Source organism: Microtus pennsylvanicus, chromosome 10 (assembly GCF_037038515.1).
Source record: "Microtus pennsylvanicus isolate mMicPen1 chromosome 10, mMicPen1.hap1, whole genome shotgun sequence".
NCBI lineage: Eukaryota > Metazoa > Chordata > Mammalia > Rodentia > Cricetidae > Microtus > Microtus pennsylvanicus.
In genome coordinates, this window is record NC_134588.1 from 26,614,561 (window position 1) to 26,627,786 (window position 13,226).

The 13,226-nt window shown below is 38.5% G+C and overlaps 1 protein-coding gene across 7 annotated transcripts in view; it reads right to left on the reverse strand.

Annotated features, from left to right (window-relative positions):
* Srgap2 (SLIT-ROBO Rho GTPase activating protein 2) overlaps positions 1–13,226 on the reverse strand; it is a 218,821-nt gene that overhangs the window by 163,795 nt on the left and 41,800 nt on the right. The window lies entirely within an intron of this gene.

Genomic DNA, 13,226 nt, shown 5'->3' on the forward strand with positions numbered 1-13,226 from the left:
TTGCAAGAACTCATAGAGAAATATGCACAGGTTAAGAATGAATGGGACTGGAGAGATGGCTCATCAGTTAAGAGTACTTGCTCTTCCAGAGGACCTGGATTTCTTTCAAAGGACCCACATGGTGGTTCACAACCAACTGTAACTTTAGCTCCAGGGAATACAATTCCTTCTTCCAGCTTCCCTGGGTACCAGGTACCTGGACATATGTGCAAGCAAAAAACAAACAAACAAACAAACCCATAAAAATAAAATAGTGAGTGAGACCAAAGGAAAACCCACAGAAGCAACTAACCTGGGCTCATGAGGCTCACAGAGACTGAACCAACACCCAGGGAGCCTGCATGGGACTGACCTATGCCCCTCTGCATACATGTGACAGTAATGTAGTTTGATTGTCTTCTGTCACCTTCTTCTTCTTCTTCTTCTTCTTCTTCTTCTTCTTCTTCTTCTTCTTCTTCTTCTTCTTCTTCTTCTTCTTCTTTTTCGTTGTTGTTTATTTGTTTGGTTTTGGTTTTGGTTTTGAAGACAGGGTTTCTCTGTGTAACAGACCTGGTTGTCCTGGAACTCACTTAGTAGACCAGGCTGGCCTTGAACTCACAGAGATCCACCTGCCTTTGCCTCCTGAGAGCTGGGATTAAAAATGTGCACCACTAGAGAAGATTGCATCCTGACACACCACTGCCAGACAGCTTCAGAAGTAAAGAGTAATCTGCTGAAAGAGGGAAAAGGGTTGGTTACCAGGAAGTTTTATAGGGACAATGAGGCATTCTCCAAGGGCTTAGTACTTTCAAATGCAGAATCCACACACCTCTGGAGGTTGTGAGACTCCAAAAGCAGGTTGCCTCCAACTCATTCTCTCAAAGAGAAATAAGCAGGCAAGCTGGCCAGATAACCAGTTATAAGAAGTTAGGACATTACTCTTTTTAAAAAAAAAAAAAATTTATAGGGTCAAAGATGAATGTTGTCTCTAGGCTGTGTGTATTCCCTGCAGGCCCTGGAGATGATGCCAGACTCTCTTTCCAGATGTGTTTAACACTTGTGTTCCTATCACCAGGAAACAATGTTTGGTTCATTTAATTCATCCTAATTCAGGTCACCATTAGCATAGACTGTTACCCCCATACTGTACCCTCTCACAGAGTCTTAAACAGAACTTGTCATCTGTGCTTCCAAAACAAAAATGTCTGTCAAAGAAAAAGTCAGAGAGAGAGGGAAAGAGGGACAGGAAAAGGGAGAGTTGGAGGAGAGGGGAAGAGAGGGAGAAAAAGGGGGGGAAAGAGAAGAGGCAGAGGGGGAGGGAAGGAAAGGGGGAGAGAAAGGAGAAGGAGGGAGGGAGACAGGAAGAGAAGGGAAGATGGGGAGAAGAGAGGAAGAGAGGAGGGAGAGAGGGGGGAAGGAAGGGAGAGGAGGAGAAGGGGAGGAGGAGAGGATGGGAGAGGAGAGAAGTCAGTAAATCTACTACCAAAATAGCAGAAAGTAGAACGGGAAGAATAATTAGAGAAGTAATACCTGGGCTTAGTTTTATTTCCAAAGCTGGGTTGACATCTTTTAGCTTATGTTTAAATGAAATTGCCAATTAAAAACACTCCTGAAAAGGGGGAGGGGGGGGACCCAGTCTAAAATCAAAGATCTTTTAGTACAGAAAAGTAATAACTGGTGAGGATTCAACCATCTTGTTATTTGTTATAATGTCTTAAAGGATCAGGGAATTTACCATGGGATAACAGAATCTAAGTCATACTCTAGCACAGTCCCAACCACCAAAACCATCAGGGTGACTTCTAATCCTGACATAGCTCCTCTAGCATCTCCATAAGAAAACTGTCTCGGAAAAAAGCAAAAAAAAAAAAAAAAAAAAAAAGCAAAAAAAAGAAAATGTATAGAAACCAAAGGGAGAGTGGCTCTCACAATACCAGTTGTTTAAACTTAGCTACTCAAGGGTGATCTTCTCTTTATCAAATACTTCCATGAGTGACTGAGACACATCAGTGAAAATCATCCAAAAGGTAACCTTATACAGGCAGGAGATATAAAATGGAGAATCAGCTGGTGCCCAACCTAAACAAGAAATTGTCTACAGACAAATTAACTCTTGGTTCCTAATTTTATGAGTTTTGTTTCACTGGGTATCTTAAGACATAGCTCTAAGTCTTCCTGTTTTTTTATTTTGGTTACCTAATACACAAAAACTAAGCTAAAATTAACTTTATGACCAAAGCAAAATGAAGCTTTCTAGATGGCACAGCTATAGGACTCAGGACACTGGAACTTTACTTCCAGTCCAAAACTGTCTATCTGAAAGTCAGCATCCCCAGACACTGCAAATCTCAACTGGAAATGTGTTTGGATAAACTAGTTGAATTCAGAATTTTGCTTGAATAAAACTGATATAGTAAAAGCATGGGAGTTTTGCACAATTAGTACTGCAATAAGAGGCTATAGGAAGAATTAAAGATGGCATCTCCTTCATGAATGATTAAGGTGTCTGTCTTCTAAACTCCAACTAGGGTATATCACAAACCAGATAGCAAGAAATTAAACTAGTCTTTTTGTTAACGCCAACCCAATTACATTTTGGTCAATTTACAAACATGTTCCTGCCAATATCTGCATTTCCCCTTTTAAATAGTCCTTGCTCATATCATCTTTTTGAGCCTTATATGCTTACAAAAAGAATGGAGACAGGCCAGCTTCAAGACACACGCTACATGGGAGGAATGACTGTTCCAAACAGATAGCTCTATACCTTTCCAACAACCCCACAATAAGCTAGTATACACAAATGCTTGAAATAATGAAATTTATCAAGAAAATGAACAGTTTGCAAAATCAAGGTTTCGAGACCCAAGGGCTAGGCTTGCAGCTGCTCTGGCCACTCACCAAAAAATCTGAATTTAAATGGAAGACACATTCACTGTAGTCTGTAACAAAACAACTGGGGTGTCAAAGGCTCTGGGATTTTGGTTTCCATTATACCCTATGTGTCTCCTGCCAATAAAAAGAGGAAGCATGCTTTGGTGTTCATGGCACATCTTGAGTAGTTCCTGTTCTCACCAGTCAGTCTTTGGCATTTCCTACATATTACTGAGTCATCACCCATATATACTGACCTATAATGTACAGAGAAAGACTCTTATTTAAAGTCTAGAGAAAAAAAGTGTCCAGTCTCAAAGTCCATGGACTCATTCTACCAGGGAAACACATGTAAGAAAGACTATGGAATCAAATGTCAGAAGCCTTAAGTTCAGACTGACTCTCAGCCAGCTTAATGACTTTGGCCAAACTCACCAATCTTCTCAGGACTCTATTATTATTACATACAGTGAGAACAAAAAAATAAAATGGTCTCCTAATTCCCTTCTAATTCATCCTTTGAGGTTTTGATTAATGAGTGATACCATTAAAGCTAAAGTGGGGACTTAAACTGATAAACACCTCTTACATTAAGAAAAACCCTATTTTATACAAATAGAGCTATTCTGACCATCTCTCCAAATCATGTGCTGCAACACTGGTCCAAGAGACTCCTTCTACAAAGGATATAGAATCAGTAATAGGTTGATTTATTCAATCAACAAATGTGAAGAATTTTGTAAGCATTAAGGATAAAGCAGACAAAATCCTTTTCCCATAGAGACATTAGAGTACAGTGAAAAGGAAGTGATTTGAAATTAATCAAATAGAAACTACCAGGTCAGGGTACATTTTCTAGAGATCTATCATGAAGGCTCTGTTAATACGGTAATTTTCAAGTAGAGATTCAAGACAGCAGAAAAGTAAACTATGAAGAAGCATTAGGGCCTTAAGACAGAACTCTGCCAAGCATTCTCGGCATGTTAAGGAAAACAACATGAGTCCAATGTTATGAAAAGGAGTGCAAGGCAGAGTAATAAAAAGTAAGGCAGCATTGGGAGTAAGGGAAGAATCTTGTGATACAAAACCACAGGGAGACTTGAAGAGAAAATGAGGATCTGAATTCCATCTTCTGATATATTTATTTTTATGTATATGAGTATCTTGCTTTCATGCATGTATGAATACCATGTGTATGCCTGGTGTCCTCAGATCGGAAGAAGGCGTCAAATCCCTTGGACCAGGAATTACATACAGAGGGTGTGAGCCACCATGTGAACCCAAGTTCTCCACAAGAACCTCAAGTGTTCTTAACCACTAAGCCATCTCTCCAGCAGTCCCTAAATTCCATTTTTAAAGGACTTCTTGAGCTGTCATATTGAAAGTAGATGGAAAGGATAGGAATGAAGTGAGAAGACTAATTGGGAAGCTATTGAGACAATCTAGGGAGAAATGATGTGGTACTTCTGGGCCCTGATTAGCAGCAGTAAGGAGCAGTGCATCAGACTCTGGGCTATCTGCTGAAGTACAAGATAGTGCACAGGATCCAAGAAAACTCCACTGCAGAATCTAAAGCATCTACAGGACACCAGATTCAAACATCCGCTATGAGATCCTAGGAAGAAGGAATGTTCCTGCCTGTCACCCACTGTCCAACATGATGGCTGGCACAAAAGAAAGATATCCAGACGGTGTTGAATAAGTGAATATGAAACTGAATATATCATAAATCCAAAAGATCTACAATTATCAGCAGACCAAAAACTATACAGCACTAGATCATATTTCACTAACTGACGATCCCCACCTGTAGGGGAATGGATCTCTTTTGTAAAACATTCTTCTCTTTAACTTATTTCATAGTATTAAGTACTAAAACTTAAGGGAAACTTCATAGTATATAGCTGAAAATATAAAGAACTCAGCTATTTCCCGGTGACCATAGGTAGTCACCGAATTTTACAATGCCTCAGTACCTCCTGGCAAAAACACAAGAAGAAATATTTCATGAGAAAAGTCATGTTTCAATAAATACTGAGTCATGAGGGCAACTAAAAAGATATGTTTTTTAATAATATTATTACAACAAACAACTAATAATCCAAATTTATAGTATTTCTATAGGGAAGGCCAATGGTTAGTCTAGAATGTGCTTCTCTATTAAGTTGAAAGCAGGACTCTACCAATTTTGTCCTAAAGCACTGCCCAGAGAAGCAACACTTCTCAGCTCTAATAGCTCTTCCGTCAAGATAAACCTTTGGAGTTCCAAGGTTCTCAACTCATGGATTCTGATAATATACAATATAGGATCAGAAAAGTTACCATATAATACCAAATAACAGCAAAGGTATGTTAAAAACTGTATTCTGATTGCAGTCTTCTCAGCTAGGTCATTGATCATTGTTTTAGGGTTTTTATTGCTGTGATGAAACATTATGTGGCTTACACTTCCATATTACTATTCATTACTGAAGGAAGTCAGTACAGAAACTCAAACAGGGCAGGATCCTGGAGGCAGGAACTGATACAGAGGCCATGGAGAGGTGCTACTTACTGGCTTGCTTCCCCTGGCTTGCTCAGCCTTCTTTCTTAGAGAACCCAGGACAAGCCCAGGAATGGCACCCTCCACAATGGGCTGGGCCCTCTCCCATTTATCACTAATTGAGAAAATGCCTTACAGCTAGATCTTAAGGAGGTGTTTCCTCAACTAAGGCTCCTCCCTCTCTGATGACTCTAGCTTGTATCAAGTTGACACAAAACCAACCAATAAAATCATCTTGAGAGCTAAATTAAAACTCAAGATTAATCAGTCATTAAGTGTGGAAACACCTTACCTACCAAAATAGAAAAAGGAAGAAGAAAGATATGACAGATAAGTAACTGAGCACAAATTATACTGTAAGGTAAGCTGAAACACCTAGGAGACAAGGCCCTAGACACATTCATCATCACCTGAGCTGCAAATTATTTAATGTGACCTTGGACTAATTATCTAACTTGGGTGTCTCTGTCTCCAATCTGTGTCTGACTCTCCCACTCACTACAAAGTTATTTCAGCCTTCTCCTATCTTACCAGGGATGCTATGAAGTTGAGATCATGTCTCTGAAACTTTCAAAGGTTCCCTGGAGAAAGGCACTCCAAAAACAGGATCTGGACTTTAGTAGGATAAGTAAAACTCAAGATGCTCCTCAAAACGCCCACTCCATTCCCTGTGATATGGAGGTTCTCTTTCCCTAGAATCATTTGGCTTCAGAATTGAACAACCAAATATGCTCACATCTTTAGAGACCGTCAGGAACTCTAGGTATAAGTGGAGTAACTATATTCTGGTATTTTATAAACATTTAGTGATACTGTTAAATCATTGGAATGACCATCGCATCACCTGTCAAGAGACAAGGCATGTGCAGTGTGCAGTAGTAGAAAACCCATAATCATGACCTCCTGGGTAAATTATGACTCAATTTCTATCTCTCTATTTTTGGTTTTACAAAACACAACTACACAAGGATTAAACAAGATAATGTGAAATACAGGTGGCCTGGCCCCAGGCTCAGTAAAGAAGCAAAATACATGCTAAAGAGACCTCCGCAGGACTTTCCTTGACAAATAGTAAATGATATTAATATTTTAATCACAGATTCAAGGAAACATAAAGCAGGAAAGATTTATCCTTTATTTCTCTTACCACTCCCTGACTAGAGCAAAGTAAACAGACATGTAACACGGTATGTCCCAGGTAAGCCAGCCTCAGAAACTCCAAACAATTAAGAGACTAGTTTTTAATAGTCTACTACATGCCAGTCTAGTCAATGATAGAAGCAGACTGCCCTTTGTCCTAGGCTGCTAAAGAATTCCATTAGCCAGGCACACATGACTCCAGTGGGATGTGGGGTCAAAGGCTTTCTATTCCGGCCATTGTAATCTAAGAATAGAAATCCCAAGCACAGGGCAAATGGACTCACAAAGACTGTGTTCATCTATTAGCCATATTACCATCTGAGGTTATTTAAAGCACATGGTCAGAAAGCATCCCTCTGAAGTAGAGGACTGATAAGGAGAAACAGTTAGGATACATTTTAAATACAGTTCTTTATACAATTTACAAATATACTACAAATTATGCAGACCAAATGTAAATCTTGAGATACACATCCATCCTCATAGCTAAAATCTCTCACTAAACTTACAAATAGCCATTGTACAACAAATGTCAAACCACTTTACAAATGGAAAGTAGAAGCCGGGCAGTGGTGATACATGCCTTTAATCCCAGCATTTGGGAAACAGAAGCAGGCACATCTCTGTGAATTCAAAGCCAACAAGAGCTAGTCCCAGGGCAGGCTCCAAAGCTACAGAGAAACCCTGTCTTGAAAATAACAAGAAAAAAAGAAAAGAAAAAGTAGAAAGTGTAGAGGGACAGAAGGTGTTTGTATATTTTCCACCTAGTAACAAAAATAGCTAAAACTCACTGTGAGCTTTTGCGTGGTAGGCTCTTTTTACCTTCTAGTTACTTGGTCCACACTTTATAGTAAGAACATGAAGGTTCTAGAAGATTAAGCTGTTTACTCTTGCATTACAATTTCTATGGCATAGCCAAAATGTGAACTTAGATCTCAACTGCTAAAGCTTGTTTAGGTGAGGTTGGGCTGTAGTTAGAAATAATGCTTTCTTTCTTGGTTTCTTTCTGCTAATCTAAAAACACAAGGAACAGTAATAATAATCTTTAAAAAAATCATACATTAGAAATTAAATCAAATGCCTTATTGCTGATGATGTCATCAATCTGTCAAGCAAAGAGAATTAAGTAGTCCAAGATCATCAGTAGAGTCTTTATGGACAGAAACAAGACATAATTCTAATTAACTAGACAAAATAGATCTCACATCAAAGGAGTCTTTCCAGAAGAGATGAAAGACCTGCCTTTATCTCATCATTTCTCCTGTCCTAAAACCCTACACTTCATAGTTTCACATACAACCATTCCTTGGTATTGGTAGTGGGTTGATCCAGAACAGACATGGATCCCAAAATCAAAGAACATTCAAGCCTCCCATAAACGGCATATTTACACATAATCTGCCATATTCTACCAAACACTTATGAAATACAAAATCTTAAATCTAAAATCTTATTTATTACTATTGTTGGGGGGATCACATATGCCACAATATGCATATGGAAGCCATAGGACAACTTTGCAGAGTTGGTTCTCTCCTTCCATCTTTACATGGGTTCTGGGGAGCAAGTTCAGGCTGTCAGGTTTACAGGACAAGCACCTTTACCCACTGAGCCATCTCACTGGTCCTCCCATATACTTTCAATCATCTCTAAATTACTTACAATACCTAATACAATATAAGTGATAAATAAATCATTGTTGCACTATATTGTTTAGGGAATAGTGACAAGAAAAATGTTTGTACATATTTAAGACAGATTCAATTTTCATAAGCCTATTTAGATAAAAATGAATGCTGCATAGAGGTTATATGAAATAACAGGAGTAGGATACACAGAAACATAACTTCAGTCACACTAGTGCACAACAAATTAAAGTTTTGTTCTGTGAAGCTTTCTGGAAATTTTTGCCTTTTGTAGGAGAAAGATAGTCTTGCTACGTAGTCTAAGCTTTCCCATTTGTGGTCCTTCTGTCTCAGCCTTCTCAGTGCTGGACTATCTCACCTATCTTTGATCTGTGATTGATGGGTTATGCATATAGGTTATGAAAAGCAGACCTTCTGAATCAACACCAGTGACTGGCCCAGCACCTTGCAATCACTAACCCAGAGGCCAGTTGTTAAGACTAGATGAATAAGAAGGGTTTCTTTTGGAAAGATACCTCTTTTCCCAGATTCTCTGCTGCATACCTTTCACTGAATTCCAATCCCAAAATACTTCTGAGCTTTACCATACTCACTAGAACTAATCATAACTTGTCAAGTAAGGGCAAGATCAATTCTCTAGTCTTCTTCCTTCCAAATTTCTTACAGAAAGTTATCTACCCTGGAATTCTCACAGTCTCCTGAATCAAAGCTAATAGTTTGGAGGTGGGGGGAGGACAAGAAAAATTTAGTAACAATAGTAAATCAGAAAATGGTATGTGAGGTCCTTCTGTCTATGTGTTGCTTTTATTTGTTAATGAATAAAGAAACTGCTTTGAACCTATAGCAGGGCAGAACAGAGCTAGGCAGGAAAGGGGGGACTAAACTGAATGCTGGGAGAAAGAAGGTAGAGTTAGAAGAAACCATGTATCCTGGCCGGAGATAGACGCGGAACTTTACCTGGTAAACCACAGCCTCATGGTGATACACAGATTAACAGAGATGGGTTAATTTAAGATATGAGTTAGCCAGAAATACGCTTAAGCTATTAGCCAAACAGTATTGCAAATAATATGGTTTCTGTGTAATGATTTCGGGGCTGAGCAGCTGGCAAGAAACAAGCGACTTCCTACAACAAGAAAACATAAGTGTAACAACTCTAAACCAAAGTATGTTCTTATAACCACTTGGAAATTATTTTGCCTGCGGGCTATATACTTCATATAATTCAGTTCTGGTACTCTATAGGAGCTACTCATAGTGACTTTCATGGATATTTCTAGCTTACAGTTTGTTGTTGTTTTGTGGTATGGGTGATTAACTCAGGGTCTTAGATAAGCTAAGTAAATCTCTACCACTGAGCAACCTCTACAAACTACTTGTTATGTTATTATTTCTATATTTTATTCGAGACAAGATCTTACTAAATTGTCCAGGTAAACTTCCAACTTGTTATCGACCTACCTTATCCTACCAAGTAACTGGGATTACAGGTATGTGGCATCAAATTTACCTGGTACCTCCATGCCTTCCAAACCAAGTCTCAAGGGTATGGTTCTAACACAGTCACCGTCATCAATGGAGAAGCTGATGGCAACTGATTGCCTTCATTTTACCCTCCTCTCTTCCCTATCAGATGAAGACACCTCCTGGCTAACTCACAGCATCAACAGAGCATTGTCTAAAATATTAAGAGCATGGAGATCTTCAATAGTTAAAGCATATAGTTAGCATGAATAAGACTATTCTATTAACAAAGTAAATGACTTTCAAGTCTATAGGCAGAATTTTCCCTACACTTGTTTCTCAAAAATTGTAATCAATGGCCAAAGAGAAGTGAAGTTTCTATGTACCACTCTTAAGATAAATGTTCTGTTCTCCCAAGACTGGCATCCTGTTGATATCTTTTAGAGTAGCTAGATAAATGTAGTATTTAAAGTAAGAAAAAAGGGAAATAAGATATCTTCTTATATGTAGATAAATGAGGAAACACAATGATTTATATGCAGTCTTGATCCTTTTCAAAGAATGTGCTTTAAGGAAATGCCATAGCAGGCCCACTGAAGAACATATCTCATATCAGATTCAAATTAAAGATGTATCATCTTATTAATATCCTGCTGGAGTCTAACTGCTAATATTAAATAATAAGTAGAGGAGGGGGCCGATACATATTTGCCTTACTTTATCTAGATCAATGATCATCTAAGGATGACAGGTATATGAGGGGTGGGAAGATGCTACCTGGGCAAATCGCTTTCTATCATGCAAAGACAGAGAGGACAGATGATCAATTTCCAGACACTAATATATTCAAGTAGCTATTGAGTGACCATTTAGAAGTGGTCACTTTCTAGTTGCCCACCACTGTGTGTATTTAAAGTCCAGCATTAAACTTTCAAAGCTCAAGGGAATTAAAGTATAATATCAAAATCTAAACAAAAAAAGGGGGGACTATTCAAATTGCTGAAGGGTTTAGCCCACTTGGTCTCTCTCATCAGAAGCTGAACCTTCCAAACATGAGAAAGGCAGTTGTATCTACCATGTGTATTTCTATATAAGAAAGAGAACAAGTGGGAGATCCATTTCTTCAGACTTGATCTACTCTTTCTCTCAAGATCTCTTAGAAAAGAAGCATCTCTTCCTCCATCTCAATACAGGAGGGTAAATTTCTGCCTAAACAGGAAGTTCTGGAGGATGCTACCAGCTGTCATGAGTTTCCCTATGACTTGAAGACTCTTGGCTCTTGCCATTCTGAAGCATCTTGTTTCCTGTTCTCCTCTGGGTTACAGCCCAGACTAAGAATAGCACTCCATTCATGCTACTGTGTGCACATCCTTTTTATTTACAGTTTTCTCTTAAATATGTGTGAAACCCTGTTCTTGTACATTCTCCAAGGTAAATGGAAATATTATTTAAATAGGCACAGAAAAACAGATTTATTTCCTCCCCAATCTATCAAAAGGCACTGCCTGGGGGAATTCCACTCCAGAGCCGAGAGTCATAGGAACTGAAGGAACATAAGCACATCTCTACAAGTCCAAACATCCAGCCAGCAACAGGGCAGTAAAACATCTCATAGCATGCTCACATCTACCCAGGACTTCATCTCTGTGCCTGGTCTAGACCTTAAAAAGACTAGAAGGTTGTGAAATTGGTCTCTTTTAATAGATCAAGCAATGTGAAATCACCTACAAATTGTTGATCTCATGTTAACCAAAACAATCTTAAAAAATAAATGAGATTTGTACTGATAAACAAGAATGCAAAATCCACAAATGGCTCCACTCCAAGAAATTTTCTACTAATCTTTAGTGATCAAACATTCTGCAAACACCTTGAGATTTGTTGTTATAATTGGAGTTTTTGTTTGTTTGTGAGAGATCTTGCCTCAAAAACTAAGGTAGAGCCAGGAGGTGATGCATGTCTTTAATCCCTGCACTTGAAAATCAAAATAAACAAATAAATAAAATAGAGAGCAACTAAGGAAGATACTAGCATCAACTTCTGACCAACAGCACCCCCCACACCACCTGCTTGAACACATACATACTACACACCACAAAAAAACTAGTAATTCCATCTATAAAAAAACTCTTTTCGTTAAATAGTACAATATTCCGGAAGGAATAATATGTAAATTCTGACTTTAATCAAAATGCTTCTTTGTAAGTATCTGGAAATTAGGGAGGCTTTATTAAAGAAATTAGGGAAAAGGAGTCTTAAAGAAAAGGATCCTGGTCCAAGATATCAAGCTACATTGTCTATTATAGTGAAGAATATTTTCCCAAGTACGCTATAAACTTAGGTGCTCATACCCATAGAATAAATTGTTATTCCATTCTGTTTATTGACAATAAGATGCAATGTTAACTAAAATTTTCACCAAAAGAACATCACAGCTTATAGTCAGATTACTTATCTTTATTTATGTGCACATATGATATGTGTATGTCTATGTGAGAGTGTGGGTGCGTGGGTGCCATAGTGCACATATGGAGGACAAAGGACAATCTAGGGTTTCAAAGTCTCTTTTTTGTTCACTACTATGTAAAACAGGTTATTCAGGAAATTTTTCTATACCCACCTCTCATCTTGCTTCCCACTCATCTGGCATTGTGTGATTCTAGGGTTCAAATTCACATCCTCACACCTGTGAGGTCTAGTAGGCTTTACCTACTAGGCCATCTTGCCTACTCGATCAGATAAATTTTTAAAAGCCTGGGTGAAGTTTACCCTTGTGTTTTGGTAAAGGTCATTTGTAGATGAGCATGCTCCCAGTACTTCTATGTAGTGTTAGGAAATTTACCAGAAAAAGCAATTGAGGACTAGAGATGCAGTTTGTTTTGAAAGTGCTTTGCCTAGCATGTACAAAACCTCAGGTTAGAGAGCCAGCACTGTATAAACCCTGGCATCCTGCAGCACATGTCTGTAATCCCAGCATTTGGAGGCAAAGATAAGACAATCAGAAGTCCAAAGTCATCCTCAGTCACAAAACAAATTCAAGACCAACCTGGGCTATATGAAATCCTGTCTCAAGACGTATTAATTAACTTAGAAAAGGAAAGGAGATACAGGTGGTATGAAGGAGCAGAAGGGAATAATGGAAGAGGTGTTTAAGAGGGAAGGTCAGATAGAGGAGGGATTGAGGTAGGGATAACTAACCCAATGCATTTGAAGTCCTATAAAAACCTATTTTATAAGCTCCCATATATGTGTGTATTTAAACATATATCAAACATAGATGCTTATTAATCTAAACTATAGAGAAATAAATTTGAGTTATTCTCAAATTGCCACTATTCATATGCCAGTTACAAGTTAACTTCTAAAGACAGATGGGATGGAATATCATACTACTTTGGAAGTAAAGGAAGTCTTTATCCTAATGAATCTCAATTTAACTGCACATTTGATCCCGAGACCCATTGTGGGCCTAATAACCCTGGGGAGGCCCTAAAGTAAATAGTCCCTAGGGTAGCCCACTTCATCACAGCCATCAGGAGGCAGGAAAGACCCTTTGGGAGATTCTGATGTTATTATGTAAA